Raw genomic sequence first — 22,130 nt, 5'->3', positions numbered from 1 at the left:
TGACAGTCCCAGACATGCTAGGTGAGGAGTGCTTCCTAGTTGTAATGATATTGTTCTCACTTATTTTTCACAAGTCAAGTTGTAAGGAGTAAGGTCATACTTGTCTACAAACTTTCCACAGCCAGACTGACATCATCAGAGTTGACTGCTCTGGGGATAGTCAGGGTGACTTCTCTTTTGTCCTCACTCTCTGTTTCCTCTCCAGTGAAACATTCATTTGTGGGTGAAATCAAGCCATAATTTTGATTGTTGTTTTGTTAAAAAAAAAAAAAATCAAAGGAAAATGTATGCATCTTCCCTAGAGCTCCATGCTGGCACAGAAGGACACATGGGATTGCTTAGTGAGCGCCCATCAGGAGATCGCTGTCTGGCCTCCCCAGGACATACTAAAGGACACACAGGCTGCTTTTCTCTAGGAATGTTTTGTTTCCAATTACTAAGTTTAATGTGTTATATCACTATTCATACAGTATAAAATTGTAAGTTGCTGAATCATATAATGAGATGGATAACTAAGATATAAACATTGCTTTGTGGAGATCTACACATGTAAGGTCTTAGTATATGTGCTTAAAGACTACACTGTTGGCCCAACAGAAAAAAAAAGTTGGCAAACTGAGAGTAGTATCTACTTTCTCCTAATCATCTCCTTATTGATGATATTTAGTGTTTATCACAGTTGTAAAAAGAAATTATTACATTTGATTATACAAATTTTAACTGGGATTGTGCTAGATATCATTTCATGACCAAAGTTTTGTAAAGGAAGAAAAGATGAAAGAAAAAAGAAAGAAGAAGGAAAGGAAGGAAGGAAGGAAGGAAGGAAGGAAGGAAGGAAGGAAGGAAGATCTTAAAGATTATTTTGGCTTGAAAATCTTCAAGAAGAATCGCAAACATTCTTTGGTTTTTATTCTGAGAACAAATAATTGCTCCATGTATCAGTTCTGTTGTGCCATCTTAAGGCCTGTCCACAGTGAGCACGATCTTTCTTCTCCTACCATCTCTTTCACACATTTAGACTCTTCACAAGATGGTTTCCTGGAAGGTATGGGTTGATGTGGTCATGAGTGATGTGTATTCATGTCTTCCATGATCTATTTCTTTGCTTACACCTGGGTTCTGAGGGAGACCTGAAAGCAGCCTGGGCCTCATATTCTATTTCAAAGTTGATTCTGGCATGAAACAGGTGGACTGTGAGGAAAGACACAGAACTGTGTTGTTAGAAAAGTTCCCCACAAGCCTGATCACATAGAAATGGTAGTGCTATTTTATTTTGACTCATTCCCTCCTGTTTGAGGAGAAATGCTCACCAGAAGGTACACAAGTAGTGTGGTAGGGATGAAAACAAATGGCTCAAGTCTGGAGACCTGGATTCTGCTTTCCTCTGTACCACTGATGACCTGAAGCCTCAGGACAGGCATCTGGGTGACTGTAGCCTCCATGGTCCTCAGGCCATGGTGAGAACTGCTGAGCAAAGCTGAGAGATAATACATTTTAACATCCTAGGGCTGCTGGTATGTCAATTTTAAGATTTTGGTTGTGTCTAGCTTTGAATTTTCTGATTTTAAAATAACTACTGTCTGCAGTATTTCCTTCTTCGGAGGCATGCCATTCTCATTGCAACTGCACACAGCCCACCAGGGTAGTTGCGATGCTAGAGCCTGGTGCTCGTGTCTGGTGTGACTTAGATATGGCACTTGTCAGGGGTAGAGAGACATGGGAGCCACATGGAATGGAATTCCCTGTCCTTTTAATCCTTTTAGCAATGTATTTCTTGCCAAATACATTCTCCTGAAGGCTGTAATTTCAACTCACTTCTATGTCTCCTTAGCCCACCATGTTATTTTAATATGTTGAAATGTCTCTTTGAACATGAACAAAATGATTTGAGGCAGATGTGGGCAGTTCAAGTTTTAAAATAAATAAATAAATATCTGGGGAAAATAACTACCCAATGGCAAAATAGTGCCTGATATAGTCCTTTATTTTAATTACGGAAATTCCGGAGAATCAGTCCTTTCTCACCCTTTTAGTTTGCTGTCCAGGTGCTTTCAAAGCACATTAGGGTGAGTCTCTGTGCACTGGTCAGTCTCCTTGAGGGTGCAACTCTGTCTGTCAAAGCAGATGGGAAGGACATGTGTCCTGGGCTGATGGAGACAAGGGTGTGGATTTCAGAGAAATGGGTAATAGAGAAGAAACAACCACAAGGTAAAACCTGAAAAAGGAGACAGTAAACTGAGAAAAGTAATCCACAATTTAATATTTAGAATTAAGTATTAGGGTCAGAGTAAGATTATAATATGCATTTAGAGGTGTTTTACATCAATTCCTATATTGTCTTAACAAAAAGATAAACTGCTTATAGGTATTTGTTTCTGTTGTAGCTCATAGCAATCCATGGTCTCCTGTGTCCAACTGCACAATTAAGTGGTAAATTGAAAGCTAAGTTGTATAACGTATAAAGGAAATAGAGGCATAGCTTGTCAGGAATGCAGGCTATATCGTGGTTCATATAGTACTAAAATCAGGATGAGTCTCCTGGCAGCCAGGGCAAAGTAAGAATGATGAATGAAAGACTCCCAGGTGTCTAACGGAAGCACTGCATTGGTTCCTCTGAGTGACACCCGATGGGCACTGAGCACAAGTGTTATCTGAATATTGGATTGCTGACAACAGGGATCCAAGCCCAGCTGACATTTTAGTGCCACTGTAAGGTAATTTGGGCTTTGCTCCTCAGAACACTAACATAGAACAAACACACAGTGACCTTCAGAACTGTCACTAGTCTGTGCCCCCAAGTCTTCCCTTTGTCCCATATGTGGTTTCATGTCACTAGCTGTGAATATGACAAAGACATGCATGAAGGAATGGGACCTGACAAAGTATGCATTGTGGATAGGAGGCAGTTCTACCCTGAACCTCTGGCTTATTGTGCACACAGTGAAGATGGCCTCCTTTTGTCACGTACACTGCCACACTGTGTGTAGCTCCCTGTGTGCAGCTACTCTGCTCCTATAAGACTACAAACCTCTTCCTAAATATGCCAAGAGAAAGCCAAAGACACTTGAGAATTCCTAATGTGTGGTCCAATTGGAGTTTCACCTCTTAAACATGTACAGAGAACCTCAGTGATTCTGAGTTCTGGAAGTCTTAGGTCCCAGAACCTGGCTGCCACTGCACTTTCTACCCAACATGCCCAAGCTGGCTTGTAGGACTTGCAAGCATTTAAAGTGCCAAAGTCTTCCTTGCATGCCAGCAGGTATGTTTTGATGAACAGATAGTAGGGAAATGGGACATTTGCAATTCACCAGTATGACATTCAGCAAGTTGTTACATCGCTTCCTCCTGACCTCAACAAGCAGGTGAGGGCCCAAGACTCACAGCTCACTATGAGCAACTCTGCAATTGCAGAAGGCCCTGCACAGGCTTCAGAAGACCCTAGCATTGAACAGGTACTGGGTGGAACCTATTTCTGGACACTGCAGGTGTCCTCCCACAAACTGAAAGCTGGTTCTCTGTGCCTGGGTGGCAAGCAAGTGAAAGAAACCACTGCCAGCTTGAGTTGTGTGAGTGTGGCCCAGAGGCCTCATCAGGAGGCTCTATCATTCCTCTGGAGTATTTATGAACTGTCCCTGAGACACGAGCTATGAAGCCAAATGTCCAAAAATTCCCATAGAAATCTACTTTTCATCCTTAAAAATCCCTGTTACTTTATTTTTATTAACGTTTTAATTTTCCCAACAAAATTTTGAAATAATATTTACTACAGGCTGATATTACATACTATTTAAGAATTAGAATTTTAACTTTACTAACAAAAATGTTATGTGTATATGTTTGAAATGAGTTAGATTGGCTTGTGTATAATAATTTCTATAAAAGCTTCCCATATACCCTGGGGTGGAGACGAAGGGGCTCACGGCCTGGACACATTTGCTACCTGTGTGTTTCATGAACCCTCTGGACTGATTAGAGAATTAGCCAATTTTATTTACACTAAACTCTTTACTGGGATTTTGTTTAAATGGGTTATTAGTGAAGCAAGGGTTCCTGCTTAACTAATAGGTTAAGCATAACTCAGGCCTGTAGTCTCTGAGCACTTCACAAGCACTCTCAAGTTAAGGGATGAGAACAGCTATATTTCAGCCCTTACCAATTTAGCAAACACTAAGCTCAATCTTTCAGCTCACAGTTTTAAATTTACAAGCTTCAAATGGTAGCTTTTCTTTTTTTATTAGGAAATTACTGGATCCTCTCCACCTTGTTGTGCGTACTCCTTGTTCAAATTCTCTTCCATTTCACGCACCTTTCCACCCACCAGTATGATTGCCAGGGCAGCCGGTGGGTGAATAATTGCCTGTCTACACAGGAGCTTGCTTGGGAGCTAAAGTGGAGGGCTGGCTTCCTGATGTATGCACGCCTCATTTGGATTCTGCCAACAGCCTCGGGGTGATATTATTCATGCCTTGACAGAGAGCACTCACTAAAAGCTTTGGAACCCAGCCAGGTACTGGCTGAGAGATAGGGGAGCATTGCAGCTTGCAACTGAGAGGAGCATCCATAATCCAAAAAAATAAATAAATAAATAAAAAGGAAGAAAGAAAGAAAAGGGAGAAGGAACAGAGAGAGCCCCTATGCCATCTTCTTTGCTTTCCCTGGCTTCATGTAGATAGAAATTTCATTTGCATTGAAATAAAACACCCTAAAAATAATTGCATTTTTCCCAACCACGCTTGAAAGTTTAACACAATTTTCCACGTTTAATTGCAAAGCTGATTTTAATTAGTAAGGCCCCGCATGTGAAAAATGAAGATCCACTTGGGTGCATGGATACATTGCAGCGTCTGCCGGATGTTCTAATTAACGACGGGGCTGCCTTGCAGCAGGGCGCGCCATGGGATGTTTATAAGGGATTCAGAACACACAGCCACCTAGCCAGCCTATCTGTGTTTACTCCCCTCCATTCTTTATGAGGCATTATTGTGCCTGCCGTCACCTCATCCATAAGCTTTATGGCATGCCTGTCCTCTTTACTGTTTGTCACCAGTTCTGTAAATCACAAGTTAGGGCATACATATTTTAACATTAATTTGAGAGCAGACCACAGCAGTGCAAAGAGGGGAAAAAAAATGTCGAGACCTAGGGATTTATTTGGGTGAAGTAGCTGTCCCTGATCACTGCTACTCTGGGGCCATACTGTGAGTTGGATATGTGCAGATACATTTGGGCACCGTCATTTTGGACTGTGGTAGCAGTTAACCTTTATTATTACAGTAAATCCTTTATTTTAAAAAGTCTCTTGGCTACTTTCCTAAAAAAATAGTCAGCCTGCTGCTGTCTGCCACACATCTGGCCCCTGCCTCCTTTATGACTCAGTGGATTTGATACACAAAACAACATAATATGTTTATATGTATTCTTGATGTTTAACAAACAGAATATATATATATATATATATATATATATATATATATATATATATATATATTCTGATAATTCTACCTACATTCAAAGAGAAGAACCATAAATATTTTCAGAAAAGGAGCTCATGTCCAGATAACAGCTCTAAGGACTATGATCTGAATAGGTCAAGTCTGGATTTAGCAATTACCTCATCCTGACATCTTGCTTGATGACCAGACACATATGAACTTAACCACTTTGAAACATGAGCAGAGTGTACACCAGAAATGGATGTGTAGTGTGGCTGATGCTGGTGCTGACCCCAAAGGACCCATGGTTCACTCTTTAATTCATCTGTGTAGGAATTATAGGAAACAGCAGCTACTTCTTATATCTCAATATGCCCATACATGACTTCTGAGGAGGTACTGACCTGAATATAGGCAGGTATCAAAGGTGCTGGCCCAGCTGTGCAGTAAGGAACAGTATCCTTCAGATGCTCAGTGTTGTGACTCCAGCCAGTTCTCACCTGACAGGTGGCATCTGCTGACATCAGCATTCTTATGATTGGCAGTGTGACTCTGAGGACTGGGATGGGGGCTCATTCAGAAGATGCTGCTGGGAACATCTCAGGGGTATGTGTCTGTATTTATTAGAGAAGGGAGGAGATAGCGATGAGGCCAAGGAAGATGGAAAGATTCAGGCTCCCAGTCAGGCTGATTTAAGATGGCTCCAATGACGGCTCCATGACTGGTAGAGTCAGCATTTCCAATCAGTATCTACTCCATTTCATGTTGCTGTTATAAAAATGCCCCAGAAAGGGTTTTGTTGATTGACCCTGTATGTGGGAGCCTAAAATGGAGACCTTACTCTGTTAGGCAGGAAAGGAGAGGCTTGAGGGACTCAGCAGCTCAGGAACTAATCCAAGCTCTCCAAGCCCAAGGCCAAAGGGTTGTGTCCTGAGTGTCTGTGTCCCCCATGATGCCTTTCCTCTTAGGCCCATCATCTTAAAGGCATCAATACCTCCTCACCATAGTGCACCCAAGTGGAGGAAAAGCCATGTACAAGCCATTACACACACTGGAGACTTTCACAGAACCCAGTATTAGTAGTGATGCATTCTTGTTCTTTACAGCCATGCATCTGTAGTGCAATTGCCATCATTTATATTCACACTGAGGAAATGGAGTAATTGGAGGTACCACTTAACTCTCAAAGACCTGTTATGTATTCTCTGTGCTCTCTCCAGTGCACAGACCAGTGTGTCCAAAATTTCATACCAATTTAGAGTTAGAAAACAAACTTCAGGCATGAGAGATGGTTTAGCCATTAAAGGATAGGCTCACAACCAGAAATATATAAGAAAACAAACTTCAAAGTTAGAAAGAAAAAAAAAAAAACCTTGAAAGGAAGCAACCCTTCCTGACTGTGGCACTGCCTTCATATCCAGTGAGACTTCAGTATTCTGTGTAGCTTTAGATGTTGCCAGGTGCACACATTAGCTTATAAGCTCCATCATCAACCCACCTGATGACACAGATGCAAAGGTGAACCCACCCCAGGGGCCACTACTCCTGCCTCCAGCTCTCTTTCCAATCTCCTGCAACCACCTCACGTATACTGCAGAAAAAAGGCTCTAGTTGCTCCAGATTCTGGAGCACTTCCAGGACACTGACAGCTGTATTTTTATCCCTAGGGATCCATAGGATCTCATGATCTTCTGGAGCCATTTCTGATAGGCAGTCCCCATAACCACCTAATCCAGCTATGAAGCTGATTGTGTGTGTGTGTGTGTGTGTGTGTGTGTGTGTGTGTGTGTGTGTGTGTGTGTGGTTTTCCTTGAAGTCAGAACCTCGGCATAGCCTAGAAACTCTGAAAAGGCAATGTCTGGTCCCTATCAAGACCTGCTGTGTCTGAAACTGGGTAGGGCTCAGCCATCTGAGCTTCAGTGTCCCAAGGACTCTTTTGCTCTGAGTTTGGCAATGACACTAAAAGACCATGGTTGACCAAACAATCTCTGTGAAAAGGGAAATGGAGATGTAGAAAAGGGAAGGTAGCTAATAAAGCTCATAAGGTGCTCAGTGTGAACCAACTCAAACCAAAGCCACCAAGCAGGATGCCCTGACAAAGGTCCACCCAGGCTACCACACCATCCACCCTGTCCTGATCTCATCTGAGATTTAACAGGGAATGAAAATTCAAGTCCTAACTCCTTGATACAAAGTATATATATGACAAGAACTTATACTTCAACTATGAATAGCAACCCTGTACAAATGGGGTGAACATGCCTGCTCTGATATCCACAGAATGTACAGCACAGCCAGTGTCCACCTACGGTCTGCCCTGGCATCTCTACCCAGTATCACTACCCCAGGAAAGACACATAAATTAGTGACCAAGATAGGACTTCAACTGCCAGTGACTGAGATTTCACTTTGATTTATACCACAGATGCATTGTGTAGCTGAGCACTGATAGCCTACAAAATGTGACTTATCCCTGGAGGAAGAGGAGGTAACAATTTTCAGGGAGGTACAGGATATGAAACAAGCACTTTTCCAGGGTCAGCCACTCCTTGCTACCTCAGGTCCGGCAGGGCCAACCCCATACTCTGAGACCTAAAAGGTATTCTGGACATACCTCCCATTTTTATACAGCTACTCCTGCTGCTTCCTAGGGCCCAGTAGATAACAAAGGAAAGGCACCAGGATGGAAGATAATCAGGATGCATGCTGGAAACTATGAAAACCCTTCAGGAATCTCTTCTTCCCCACTGAGAAAGGACCTGTGTTGTCTCTGGAACTTCTGCTGCTCTGAATGCATTGGGATAAGCCATCCTCCCTCCTGTGGAGAGCTCACAGTGACACTGTGTCATTTCAGGCTCTGCAACTCTGTTCCTGTCTTTCAGTGGCTACTCTGCAGGGTTGTCCACAGTGGCTAAGGATATATGGGATAACACGGAAGAAGGCTGCCTGTACAAAAGAATTCATTTCCTGAGACTCCAGGGAGGATGGAGCAGGGACACACAAACCTCTTAGATGCAATTCTCCCCATTAATAATTCATCTTGCTGCACTCTTGCCTACTTTTTATCATCCCAGCCAATCAGCTGGCTTATTGTACTCTGAATGAGTCCTTAGCTCCCAGCTGGCATAACAAAGGTGGCAGGAGTACAGGGGAGCCTGAGTGTCACATACTCCCTTACAAAAGCAGAGGGAAAGAATTGGGAAGGAGATGCAACTGGGCCAGGCAGCAATGCAGGAGGGTCTTCCCATGCATGGGAGCCAGCCTATGGCTCTGCCTCTGAAGTATGACCAGGACACACCCTCCCCCAAGCCACCATAATTCTAGAGCAGCAATTAGTATGGTGCTGAGGGACACTGAGCCTGTAAGTGGTCACAAGAGCTGCATCTCCCACATGTCCTCTCCTCTTCATATTGGCATAGTGCAGTCAGGATGGGGACAATGGGCACAGAAGGGCTGTGAGGAGTCAGCAAGGCTGATAGAGCAGAGGCAGTCTCCTAATCAGGCACGTTGTAGGACACAGCCAACCTACCAAGGTGTAGCCAGTTTCTTCCCCCTTTTCCTTCAGGTTCCCTGAATTCTTAGAATCCCCTGGAATAACAGTCCCAGGAATAGGAGCAATGGCCTCATGAGATGTCCAGCAAGCCCAGATCCCTGGGCTGTGTCCCCTCCTATTACTGTGACTCAATCTTTTTAGCTGCAGTCTTCATTCTCTCTGTTTCTTTCTACCCAATCTAAAGATGTCCTTTCTTTCTTCTAGCCCCACGAAATCCTCTATCTACTCCTACCCACTTACTCTAAAGGTGACCAGGAGGTCAGGAATACAATGGCATTACCTATAATGAGTGAGGAAGGAACCCAATGACAAACTTCTTGCATTGACCCAACTTGATTCTAACAAGTTTTAAAAGGTGGGGTCGGGGAATCCAGCCCTGAGTCTTCCACTACCACACCACCTTGGAAGTGAGTCTGTCCATCAGCTATCTTTGGGCCTCTTTAGCCTTAGTCCTAGGCATACACAGGACTCCCAGAACAGCAGGATCCTCCCCGACCCCAGCTACAGAACACTGGGAAGAGAAAAGACAAGGGCAATTTCTTCTTGACTGTTTGAGACTCTGAGCAGCTGGAGAAGAGTGGAATGTGTAATGCCCTTTGTGGGGCCCCAGGGTCAATGTGCCCACCGTGGGCCCCCAGAGAATGCAGCTGGCAGGAGAATCCAGAGAAACACTGAGACTGGCTCAAACTTGAATTTCAAATAAAGATTGAGCATGCTTCTTAGATAAGTCCTGGCATTCAGTTGCTATTACCTGGCCTTCTCAGGGGTGAGAACACACCTATATATTCTTGTTTGTAGTTTTAATAAATCATGGCTCTTTTTAAAATAGGTTAGCTTCATGTTATAGCTGTAACACTGTAGTTCAATTTTCTTTTTTTAAACTTGTACTTGATATTAGCCTTTTCCCCTTTCATTGGATATCCTAATGATGCTAGGCTGCATCCTGAGACTGCTAAGATTCATGTGATTCTCTTGTTGAAAATACCTGATAGAGTAGTATTTTTGCCAATACCTTCAGGGCTTTGTTTTCTCCTGGTGGTAGATTAGTTTCTCTGGCTGGGTAAAGGACATGGGGACTCAGTGTCAAGACCATAGACTTTATCTGAGTATACCGCATTCCTAGCATAGAAGAGCAGGAAGCCCTTACTGTTCCCTGGAGATAGGATGCAGTGTAGTCATGTCTAAAATACCTCTTGCTTATCCAGAAAACTGCCCATTTATAAGGTTGATCACTTTACTTACAATCTATCTTTGAAGAGCATACTGGGAGACAGAAAGGTTAGCATGTGAAGCAATGTCACTCCTTTTAAGGTATGATCTGGTCTCCCAGGGTACTTACTCTCGGGGTGGGACTAGGTATGACTGTCTCTCTATAGCTGAGTCAAAGAACAGGTTACTGGGTAATAGGCAAGCATGGATTCCAGACTCAGTAGTCACCTGTGCAGCCTTGAGTTCTAGGCCCAAAACTTGGGGAAGGAACTGAGGGATCATCCTCCATAGACATCTCAAATCATAGCTACAGTGGATCATCAGCATGCCATCTGGGCATTTTGCACTGATTGAGTTTAGACTGGAGCAATACCATATGAGGCCCTCAGCTACTGGGTCAGCCACCCAGAAAATTCTCTTTATCCCCTCCACCAAGCCTAGTACAAAGGAGAATTAGGAGCCTCTCAGATTCCTTCAGGTTAACTTCAGAATAAAGGTAAAATTTTTGTCTCTAGATGGTAAAATGAAGCAATGAAACTTTTTGTAGACTCACACAGAAGGGGAAAAGACACCAGAGTAGCTGCCCTCACCCTATCTCTTGGTACTCTCTGAAGGACTGGGCAGCCCCTTCCTTTTCACCCTGCCCCCTGTACTCTCTGCAGGCTGAGCAGCCTCTTCCATCTGGAGGAGACTTTCTCTTATCACACCAATATTTGGAATAAAGTCAGAGTCTTTCCAGCTCCTGGAAGTCTGTCTTTCTGTAGGTCGCAGTCTGGAACTTGCCTGCCCATACTAGAGCTATGAGTCAGAAATGCTTCCAGGTACAGAGAGTACTGATTAGTTTAATTTTCTGGAAAATAAGCCCCCTCTGTTGTTCCTGCCTAGTGAAGCTGTTATCTGCTGGCCTTCTCAGCATAGGCAACATTGGTGAGTGTCTGTGGTTAGGGACAGGTAATAGGCCCAGAGCAGGCAGGGTCCCTTGCCTCTGTCAGAGCTCCTCCAGGGCTAAATCCTGTTTCTGACACTCTTAACCCTTTTGTAGACTGTCTGTCCATCCATGCTCAGTTACACAATGCATCTGTGGGATAAATCAAAGTGGAATCTTAGTCACTGGCAAAGTCACCATCTCGGTCTCTAGTGTATGTGTCTTTCTTAGGGTAGTGATACTGCGTAGGGATGCCAGGGCAGACTGGGGACACTGGGAGTGCTGCTCTTCAAGGTCATATGATACATCAACCATAACATGTGCAGAAACAGGAGCTCACATATCCAGGGTGGCAGGTGGTATTTCTGACTTCTGTCATGAATAACAGACAGAGACAGAGACTGGCTTGACTATGAAGGTCCCTGGAGCTGTTCTATTTCATGCCCCTTACAAATGCACTCTGACAATAACATAGATTTTAATATAAGGAAGCATCTTAACAGCAGTAATCCAATTTTCTAACATGTTAGAAGCAGGAAGACTCATTTAACCACAGTATTGTCTCTGTCCATCTGCAAGGTTTGGTAAGACACATTAGCCACCTTCCCAGAGAGTCTTCATATACAAAATAATGTCCAGTTCCTCCTAGCTATGTAAGGCTACATCATTCAAGTGGCTTATGACTCTTCACCTATCCAGAGGATCATCACAGCTCTCCTCATCACAACACAACACAATATTCTGCTTTCTCAGACTCTGATGAGACAGTGCCCACTTGTAAAATTTCTCCCCAGGGAGACAGTGCAAACTTCAGAGAAGACAGGTGAACTCTGTGCATATTTGTCTCACCTGATGCTAGCTTTCACTCAATGTGTCTGGGAAACTTTGCAGCCTTGGAAATGAAAGGGAGATAGATAGGGGAATGATGAACAGATGTTACAGCATGTTAGAGCATGTTTCACAGGTGGAAAGATCAGATTAGATTATTAGCTAATAACCTGCTATATCTTTCCCATATCCACCCTGGTAATCATAGCAAGTGCCATGTTCACAGAGGAAACCAAAGCAGGGGCTCAGTTCCTTCCTGAAGGATTTCATCTTCTGCCAAAGCTTCTACATATGTGATGGTTTGAGCTGCAAGGGGATCTGTGAGAAAGTGGGGTAGTAGGCATACATGCTCTGAGTAACATGAGGTGGGAGGATGTGTGACATGATATTGGGAAATAAGTTGAGTCAGTTAGGAAGAGCCATGCAGGACTTGAGATAGAGGGAAGGAACCACGATGAATCAGAATGCCTGGGGAGACCTCCCATGTTCCTTCACCCAAACCCAGCAAATGCTGCTTATTAAACATCCAAGTTTCCAAGCACCTATGGGGTCATAGAAAACAATTATGTCACTGTGTTTTAGTCTGTGTTCTAATGCTATGAACGAGACACCACAACAAAGGCAACTCTCATAGGAGAAAGTCATTAATTGAGGGCTTGCTTATAGTTACCAAGGTTTTGAGTCCATTGTCAGCATGGCAGGAAGCATAGCAGCACACAGGCAGAAATGGTACTAAAGAAGTAGCTGAGGGTTACATCCTGATCCACTAGCTAAGAGAGAGACTCTAGGCTTGACATGGGCTTTTGAATCCTCAAAGCATATTCCCAGTGACTCGCTCCTTCAACAAGGCCACATCTCCTAATCTTTATAAATAGTGCCATGCCCTGGTGACCAAGCATTCAGACCTATGAGCCTATGGGGGCCATTCCTATTCAAGCCACCACAGCCTGCTCTCCAAGAGGGTGAGGAGCTGAACCTAAATAGCTTAGAGCAGAAACCATACAGTATAAGCACTAGCCCTTCCCTGTCTGAAGTTCTACTCCATAGAATCAGATGGTCCCAGGATAGCTGCAGTGCACAGAGGAATCAGCCTGGTTGAGTGATGCAGTGCTTGGAATGAGCCCTTGTGCCAGGGAAGAAGAGTACAGAGGATGCTGCAGGGCAGAGGACAGCATTGAGTGTGTGGCTGCTAGAAGACTGTAGCACAGAGGGCTGCAATGTTTAAATAAATCACTGCTGAGGTTCAGTCCTTAGGATGCAGAACCAGGGGGTGGGAACTCACAGGTGCCAGTGTGCCAGAGCATTATAAGCATGGAAGGTGTTCAGATCTCTCCATGCTAGGCAATCAAAAGCAGATAAGAACACAATAGGGTGTGGGAGGGAGAGAAAAGGGAGGATCAGGAAAGGATGGAGACAGGAGAAGGGAACAAGCAGCAAGAAGCTTACAGGAGGATAAGGAGAGGGACTGGGACAAGCACTGATGATGACTGACTGGAAGAACCAGGTGTTTCACAGAGGCCATCTGGCAACCTATCCCTGAATCCCAGGAGGCTAAGGACAATGAAGGCAGCTGCTGACCCAGGTGTTAGCATTTGGTGTTAGCAGAGGCAGTGGCAGGGCAACAGAGAGAGGAGAGAACTCAGAAGTGCTAGGGGGATAGTATGGGAATAGGAACCAACGAGGAGTTACCAGGTAGGGAGACAAGGCCATGCAGGTGGGCACTAAGTAGAGAACTCTAGCCAGTGTATCTACCTGCTGTCACTCAGACAGAGGCTCATCCAATCACCAGAAAGGAGTGCAGCTAGTTGAGAACCTAGACTATTGTTCCTATCCATCCCAGAATCCTTGTTTTGCACAAAAGTCATTTTCGGAGAAACAAGCTATACATCTTCACCCTAGGGTGCCCATGAAGCAAGCATGAAACCAGTGCATGGCCAGTCAGTACACAAGGAGGACATGGCATCCCCAGTGAAGCTAAGCCTCCCTTCTATGGGGCCTTTCTGCTTCTGAGCCCAGCAGAAGCCAGAACTCCAGTGTGCTCCCACCCAGAGCTATCTTCAGAGCCAGACATACAGAGAGCAGAGTGGGCAGCCTTTGGCCATCTAATCATTCTCCCTTTACTGGGCCAACTTAACTCTGGGTTGCATCTTCAGCAGTGTGCCCAGGGCCTGGCAGAGCTCACACTGGGTGGTCATCACTGATGGTAGAATGCTGTCTACTTCACTACAGCCTCTGCCTTTTCACTTCAGGCTCTGATTTTGCTGCCTTGTTTGTTTGGATTTTCCTATTGATGGCACAATGCCACAGAATTTTGATGTCACCATTCATCACCATAGCACTTATCAAACCCCGAGAAACAAGCATGCATAAAAGGGCCAAAATCTACACACTGTATACTTACTCATCTTTCCCTAGTGCCTGGTATCCCTCCATATCCTTCAGTCTATAAAGCTCACCTATCTGTAAGAGAATGTGATGAGTCCATGGCACCAGAAGCTGTTAGAGGAGACTCCCTGGAGTTCAAGGATGAAGGACCCTCAGCAATCAAATGGTTCCCCTTCTCTATTACTCTCCCTCTCCCCCCTCTCTCTCACACACACTGCCCCCCACACTGCCCCCCCACACTGTCCTCACACTTCTGTGCCTTCACACCTGCACACTGTCCTCACACACATTGCCTTTTCATACATGCATCTCACAAGCCCTGCCCTGACAAAAAGGATAGATTTTACCTATTTGGTTTTCTTGTAAGTTTGTTCCAGGGAAATGACACAACTGGCATAGTTAGGACTGTAGCTTCCATCTTCTAGAAGTCATGGTAGTGGCACTGGTTAAACCCAAGAAGGCCCTGAGCCATAAGGACACTGCCACTTTGAGCATACTGAGAATAGTCCTTTGCCAAGGACACAGCCACATTATCCAGCCTAAATCCAAAGACACATCTTTTCACTGAAGAAGGCCCAGAGCTATACTGTCATGTCCATGCTCAACACACCCTACACCTTTTGGGTCAAGCATATTAGTTTCAACTTGAGCATATTTGTTTAGTAAGACCAGACGAAAATGATACCACATGCTGGTCCATCTGAGTGAGTGGACTTTGTTCCCAGCAATTGTCTGTCTGGACATGTTCCTTTGAGCTGATGTAACCAGAATGTCTAACAGTGATAACTAGAAATGCAGAGTGTAGGTAGGTCCCTGGGAGACACGTTTTCCCTCTGAATAATATACATGTCAGTTTTCTTTTGGCCAGGTAAAGAAGATATTTTTGATGCAGAGTCTGATTTGATGTTTGACCTTAGGTGTACCACTATATTTTATAGGTCAAAGGTAGATAAAATGATTTTTAAGGTTCCTTCCTTGTACATGTTAGTGGTGTGACAGGCTACTAGGTCATAATGAAATGAACACTTTTGGGAGACTCCTTAGCCATCTGAGCTCTTTGGCTAAAACAGAATCTCACTTAAAGCATACCCTTATTAGTACAAAGGCATTCACTGACCAGATCACTCTGCCAATCTTAACGCTGAGGAGAGGCTTGGCTGTTGGAATAGCTTCTTTATCCTCAGCATTCTAACCTCACAATGTCAAGGATGATCACTACTTTTTATGGGCAAAAAAAGAAGTTGCATGCATTTTACTGAAATGTAGAAGCTGGTAGAGCCAAGCATAACAGCTGGTTTGCCAGTGCTAAGCATTCTGCAGTCAAACAGAAAGAGAAGTTTTTAATGCACTCTCCCCTCCTGTAGTGATGGAAACCCAGAATAATTGATATATGGCAGCATCCCTAACATCTATAAAACCTTACATTGCTACAATAAGCCAGCACTAGAACAAGTGAAAGAGTCTAGGTAGTTTACAATAGCTAGGAAATATCTCCTGTGCAGAATATGAGATAATCACTCTTGAATCCCAGCCTGATCAGGACTGACTTGCTAGAGAATCAGAAATTTGACATGGGCCTCGTTGATGAGCAGGAGAGGAAACCCCAGCAATAGGACTCACAGATGAGTAGAGAACTCTAGAATGGGGAAGACGAAGAAAGGATGGCTATGAGAGTGGGACCAGAGTGGACCAGATAGCAACAGAAGCTATAGTGGAATGTGAAGATGTAGACAAGTTTAATTTTCTTAACGTAGTAGCCTTTGCCCTAGTTCAAGGTAGGGAAATTGCACTGAAAGAATCTATTGCTTCACACACCTCATATGAACAATTGCTGGGAATCTGGCTTCTAAAAGCAGTAGGTCCCAAGGGAGACTAACAAGGAAAAGAAATCCAACCACATTATAGTTATGAGACCTATAAAAGTGATGGAGAGTCCTGTCTGACCAGTCCAGTCTTTGCCCTGCTATGGGCTGAAAGCACAGAAAGCAGCCAAGAGTCCCTATGATAGGGAGCCTCGGGAGTTTGAGAGTGCACGGTAGCAGGAGCTTCTTGAAACATGGGTGGAAATGGTTAGAAAACAGAAATGGCTCTGCATTTATGTAAGAAGCTTCTGTGCTCCATGTGGCCAGTGAAGCTGTGCAGTTCATATGAGTGGTCAGCCTGAGACCCACCTTCCAGTGAGTCCAGCAGGATTCACCTAGGCATCACACAGAAAATATAGAGCAGGCAAGAAGATAAACAGACCACAATGCCTGCTTTGAGCTATGTTGTGGAATCTGGGCATTGCATCTGCCAAGACTAGGCCTGCCAATAGAAGTTTGAAAAAACATCCTCTGTAGAGTCTACCAATGTTCCAAAAGGAAAAGGTGAAGCCCTCCACGTCTGGCTGCTGGACAGAGCAGCCTCTCAAGTCTTCACCTGAAGTCACAGTCAACAGCCTCACTGTGAATGGGACTGGACTGGCAAAGTCCAGGCATGAGAACAACTTGATGAAACCAGAGTTAGGTATAGAGAGGATTTTTTTAAAGATGGTAATAGTCCTAAAATGCAAATATAGTTTATTTAGGAAATAATTTAACTTCAAGAAATAATAAAAACTAAAAGTGTAATAAATAAAAGCTCAAAAAGATTGACAACAAGCTTGAAAAAAAACAGCCCACTGGAAAGATGAAATTATGAAAAAATAATAGAAGAGCCAAGCAAGGAGGTGAGAGAACTAGTCCAGGAAATATGTCCTCCAAATAGTGTGTTACTAGAAAGGGACAGTGGGCAGTGCAGAAGGGCGTCTCAGCCTCCCAGAACTCACTCTGCTGACCCACATGTTACAGGTACACACTCCTGCCACCAAAAACCCCTGAGACATCTCAGAGTTCACCCAGGGCTGAGGGCAAGATCTGACAGAGTGTCAAATCCCAACTTCACTGACAGCTGCACAGCATCACAGGACACTAGAAAGCAGGGAAGAAATGAAGCTTTGAGGAAACTTCTTTGCTATTAGAATCACTCTAACAACTCTGTGCAAGAGTACAGCAAACACATTTTAGATAAGGGTTCAGAATATGTGCCTCCATGCACCCTGCTTCAGAGCCTGGGATGACTTATAGTTAGGACAGCTGGAGGTCAGAATGCAGACCCAGCCCAGTGAGAAGCAGAAGAGTCCCCAGGAAGGTAGACACATAGAACCATGACTGCAAGAAGGTTGACCTTGTGTGTGTTCACAGAGCAGAAACTTATACATGGGAGTCTAACACTTGACAGAGAGTTGAAGAATCAAGACACACATAGAAAAATAAAAATATCCACAAAGACAGTGATAATATGCAGGAAAGAAGTCACAATCAGTACAATAGCCAGTACTGCTGCCTGGACAGACCCAGGCTTCGTGGTAGTCATGGGCATATCTGTGGACTGGACATGCACCTGTTCATCTGTGGAGGTTTGTGTGGAGCTCTTATCTCCCAAAGGAGCCCATTAGGCGATGCTTAAAGGTAAAGCCAGGGAGCATGACATGAGCCCTTATTCAGAGACTGTTGAAGAAGCAAAGAAGACATGTAAAGGATTACTGGTTTTCAAGCTGACTCTTTAAATTACATGCAAATAAAAACCATTGTAAAAAGCAACCATTAGAGTGTAAATAGGATAGCCTGGAGAAAAGCCAGGTAGGAGATCTGACAGGCCTGAGAAAAGTTGTGACTCCGAAAGTATACTTGATTTCAAGTAGGACTTCAGCAACTGGAGGAAACATTTGCATATACATCCTAAGGAACCAAATATCTGCCAGAGCTGCTTTTTAAAAAAAAAAAAAAAAAAAAAAAAAAAAAAAAATGGCTCTAGTTCTGAACTGGGATTCTGCAGTGACCACCAGAGCAGCCTCTACTGGATTCCTTGAAATGAAAGCTATCAGGGTGTGTGAAAGAAAGTCAATGGTTACAGTTATTTTAAACTTTATTTATGTCTTTGAATTACTGTTCAAGGCTGTATGTATTTAATAGTCGACTGTGAAATATAAATGCATTTTTAAAGATAAAAAGAACTGTCTGACTTCTAGAAGTTGTTGTTTTTTAAATCTGAAAGTAAAAATCAAATATACATCTTTGAACATTTTATTAAATATTTTCATTGCCTAGAAAATTCATGATCTATGACAACCTTAAACTAAAAGTGGCTATGAAGTTTTCAAATAAACGAAACATCTTTTAACCATCCTCTACAGAAGGTGGTGAAGAAAATTATAAAAATATACTAGTACATAGTTACAGTTAAATTAGTTTTATTGAGTATGGTTAAGTATATTGTGAAACAGTTTGATATTCTAACTCTTTAATTGAATAATGCAGTTGTTTAAACTCTTTTGAAAGTATCTTTAAATGGTTTTTTATATTATACAGAGAGTCTCAAAACCAACCTAGAATTCTCAGCACTGATAGCTCCTTCAGGAACCAATGTTGGGCATCTCCTGATGGAGTTAAAGAGCTAGGCAACTACTGTTGAGTCCTTTAGCAGTCTCCAGTAAACCCTTGTACTGGTTCCTCCCTCATTCTCAGGGCTCCTGATGCTATTTTGGGTCTCAGGCATACTGAGGCCAGCCTTCCATCAGGGATACAAGAGGGACAGGGCTCCTGGGCAACAGGCTCAGGCCTCTTAGCCCTGGTGCTTGGATGCTTAGGAGCTGTGTGTATCCTTAGCAGTCTGTGCATTTGCATGTCTGTGTCCTCCTCTCAGGAACTGGGGCTTCTCAGAAAGTCCTGGCAGTCCTTGCTGTCCCTATGCCTTCATGAAACCCTCTTGTAGCTTCTTCCCCATATTAACATCCACAGTACTGTGTGTTCTAGCAGGAGGGTGGTAGGCAGTAGGTCTGGCTAGAAATGCTGTTGGGTATGCAGCAGTGTGTGGTGACACACAGTTTCACAGTATTGCTTTCCTGGGAACAATGGCATGAGGACCTTGGACAGAATCCTATCCACCGATGTCCAACCCCAACTTCATATCCAGCCCCAAATTACTGAGGCCACCAGCCAGCTGAAATCTACAAGGGAACACAACTTTAGTGTAGCAGCCTTAGTTGGTTCTTCTGGTCTTCCTAACCACAAATAAACTAGTAGATATATTTTCCTTCTGGGTCCTCCCCATCACCTGTTGGCACCACTACCGACCAAGGAACTATGATAGAAGGCCAAGGGTTGTTCTTGCCATTGTGCTGTCTCCTGACCACATGAGCATGGGTCTTGTCCATTCCATGACCAAGCTAGGAGAACTATGATTAATACCACTCCTCACCTGTTTTTACACACACCCCCACACCCCAGATCCTATTATATTATCTGCCAGCTCATCCTCCACACATGGCCATGTTTGTCACCTTTTACTCTCTTGGGGCCTCCCATGATCCTACCAACTTATCCTTACCAAGAAGGACCAAACAGTTAGCACTATCCCCATCTGTCTACCTTCTTACTAATGATATAGCTCATAGTCTCCCTGCCTCTGTCTTTCTGTGTCTGTTCATTTCTGTCTTTCTCTGTGTCTATTACTGCCTCTGTCTGTCTCTACCTCTCTCACTATTTCTGTCTCTCTTTGTCTCTTTATTTGTATCTACCTCTATCTTTGCCTTTCTCTTTGCCTTTTCCTGTCTTTGTCTTTTCTCCTCTCTGTATCTGTCTCTGCATTTCCCTGTCTCTGTCCCTGCCTCTCTCTTTGTATGTCTTTCTTTGTATCTACAGCTATGGTCTCTCTTTGTTTCTTTCTTCTGTGTCTGTGTCTGTGTCTGTGTCTGTGTCTGTGTCTGTGTCTGTGTCTGTGTCTGTGTCTGTCTGTCTATCTATCTATCTATCTCTATCTCTATCTCTCTCCTTTTTTCCACAGTGTATCCCTGTATATCCTTCCCTCCCCCAGGGATCTATCTCTGCTGTCTCATGACATTAGGATCATGTGCACTGCTCAGGAAAATGCTTCCTGAATAAATAAGCAGACAAACTCCCTCAATCTTCATGCAGCAGATGCTTCCTGAACGCCTACTTATTACATAAAAGGCTTTATAGAGAAAGTGCCATTGTTAATGGCCCTTATAATAACACAGAAAGAAATCAGGGCAGGATTAGCAGATGTTAGAAGTCAGAAATCCTGACATGGACAGAAGGAAGTTATGGACCCTGCCCAAAGGAATGGTCCTAAGCAAGGTGGTCAAAATGTCCATCCCTTCAATAGGGAATCAAGAGCCCTGCCTCACAAGATCATTGTGAGGGTTTAATGGAGATAAACATCAATAATTTCAGCTACTTGGGAGTCAAAGGGCTAGAGAGTTTGAGGACAGCCTGAGCCTATTGTGAAACCTGTGTCTCAACAAAAGATAAAGAAAAAAAGAAAAATAAAAAAGGAAGGAAGAAAGAAAGAGAAAAGAAAAAGTAAAAAGTGAATTGGGAATGTAGCTCAGTACTGTACTAACGTGTATGAGGTCCTGAGTTATACCCACAGGATCTTACAGAAAACAGTGTTCATATATGCAGTGAGTGTTCCATCAGTGACATTCTGGATTGAGATGCAGAAAACACCATCATCTATAAGTAAATGTATTGCCAGTGACATTATAGGCAGAACTGCAGCTAGAACTCAGTACTTCGGGATTGTGTCACTTATTACACAATGAAAATTTTATAGGCCACACAGGAAATGGTAACCTGTGGCCAGAAAGAACCATTAGAAATCTCTGAGCTAGTTTAGTAGCCACTGAACACCTACTAAACATAGCTCCCAGAGAAGCCATGAGGTGCCTGTACCCCATTATTTCTTATCAGTGATTTTGGCAGAAACAACGAACAAAGAAGAGGTTGTCAAACTCATTTTCAGTTATACTGATTCTGTTCATGTTTAGTACCTATATAGGGAAAGCACAATTAAAAAAAAACAATAATTCTAAGAACCCAGGATCCAGCCTTGGAGACTCTGATGTTCTACCATTGAAGTCCATGAAGAGTATATCATAGCAAGTAACTCATCTTTCAGAAGAGCCCACTACAGAAAACACAGAACTATTTAAACAACTCAAAGACAAAGTTTATAAGTGTTGCAAAGTTAAGACACTCTTGGGGATCCAGAGACTGAGGTGGAGGAGAGTGGGGTACCTATCCTTGATCCTCACTGTGGCTTCATGTTGCTATAAAGAGGTTAAGACACAGAAAGAGACCAAACATCCTATTTCTGATCAAGCATTACTTCCCCTCTCTAACTACTTTCAATATTCTCTTCTGTCTCTGGACAGACATATTACAAACAGTTTGAGGGCAAACTGAGGCAAGGCTATACCCTGATTCTTTGAGGTAAGGCCACAACTACTATTGTGTCTAGTGCCTACATTAAGAACCTCTTAATGGAAACACTGTGGAAAAAATATAAAACTGTTTCCCATCAGTGTAGCACTATTAGACTATGGTGATGTCATCAGTGAACTTATTTGCTAATTCTTTCATGTTTCAACTATGTATACAAATATAAATGCAGTTGAATCACAGTGCTCATCTTGTATTTTATATGAACTGATGGGACTGGGGGACAAGAAGAACAAGCACTAAAAGGAAATTCGATTTCCAAGCCACATTTTATCTTCTGGTGAGCAGTACTTGGAGACCAGGAAGGAACCTTCAGTACACACCTGAGACCAAGTCACAACACTGCTCTGTCCCTCAGGGATGGGTATTTTCCCTGCTGGACACTCTTTTCCAGGCTGTTCAGGACTAGTGGGTCCTTCTAAATTTGGCTTCAAGAATCTTATGCTGCCTTCCAAATTCTAGGCCTCTCCACCATG

At 43.4% G+C, this 22,130-nt stretch overlaps 1 protein-coding gene across 26 annotated transcripts in view; it reads left to right on the top strand.

The window, feature by feature from the left end:
* Positions 1–22,130, top strand: part of Myt1l (myelin transcription factor 1 like) — a 383,678-nt gene that overhangs the window by 249,862 nt on the left and 111,686 nt on the right. The gene's annotated exons all lie outside the window — the stretch shown is intronic.

The sequence above is a fragment of the Arvicanthis niloticus genome, chromosome 11 (assembly GCF_011762505.2).
Source record: "Arvicanthis niloticus isolate mArvNil1 chromosome 11, mArvNil1.pat.X, whole genome shotgun sequence".
NCBI lineage: Eukaryota > Metazoa > Chordata > Mammalia > Rodentia > Muridae > Arvicanthis > Arvicanthis niloticus.
The sequence above is the reverse complement of the archived record's forward strand: the minus strand, read 5'-3'. Positions and strand labels throughout refer to the sequence as shown.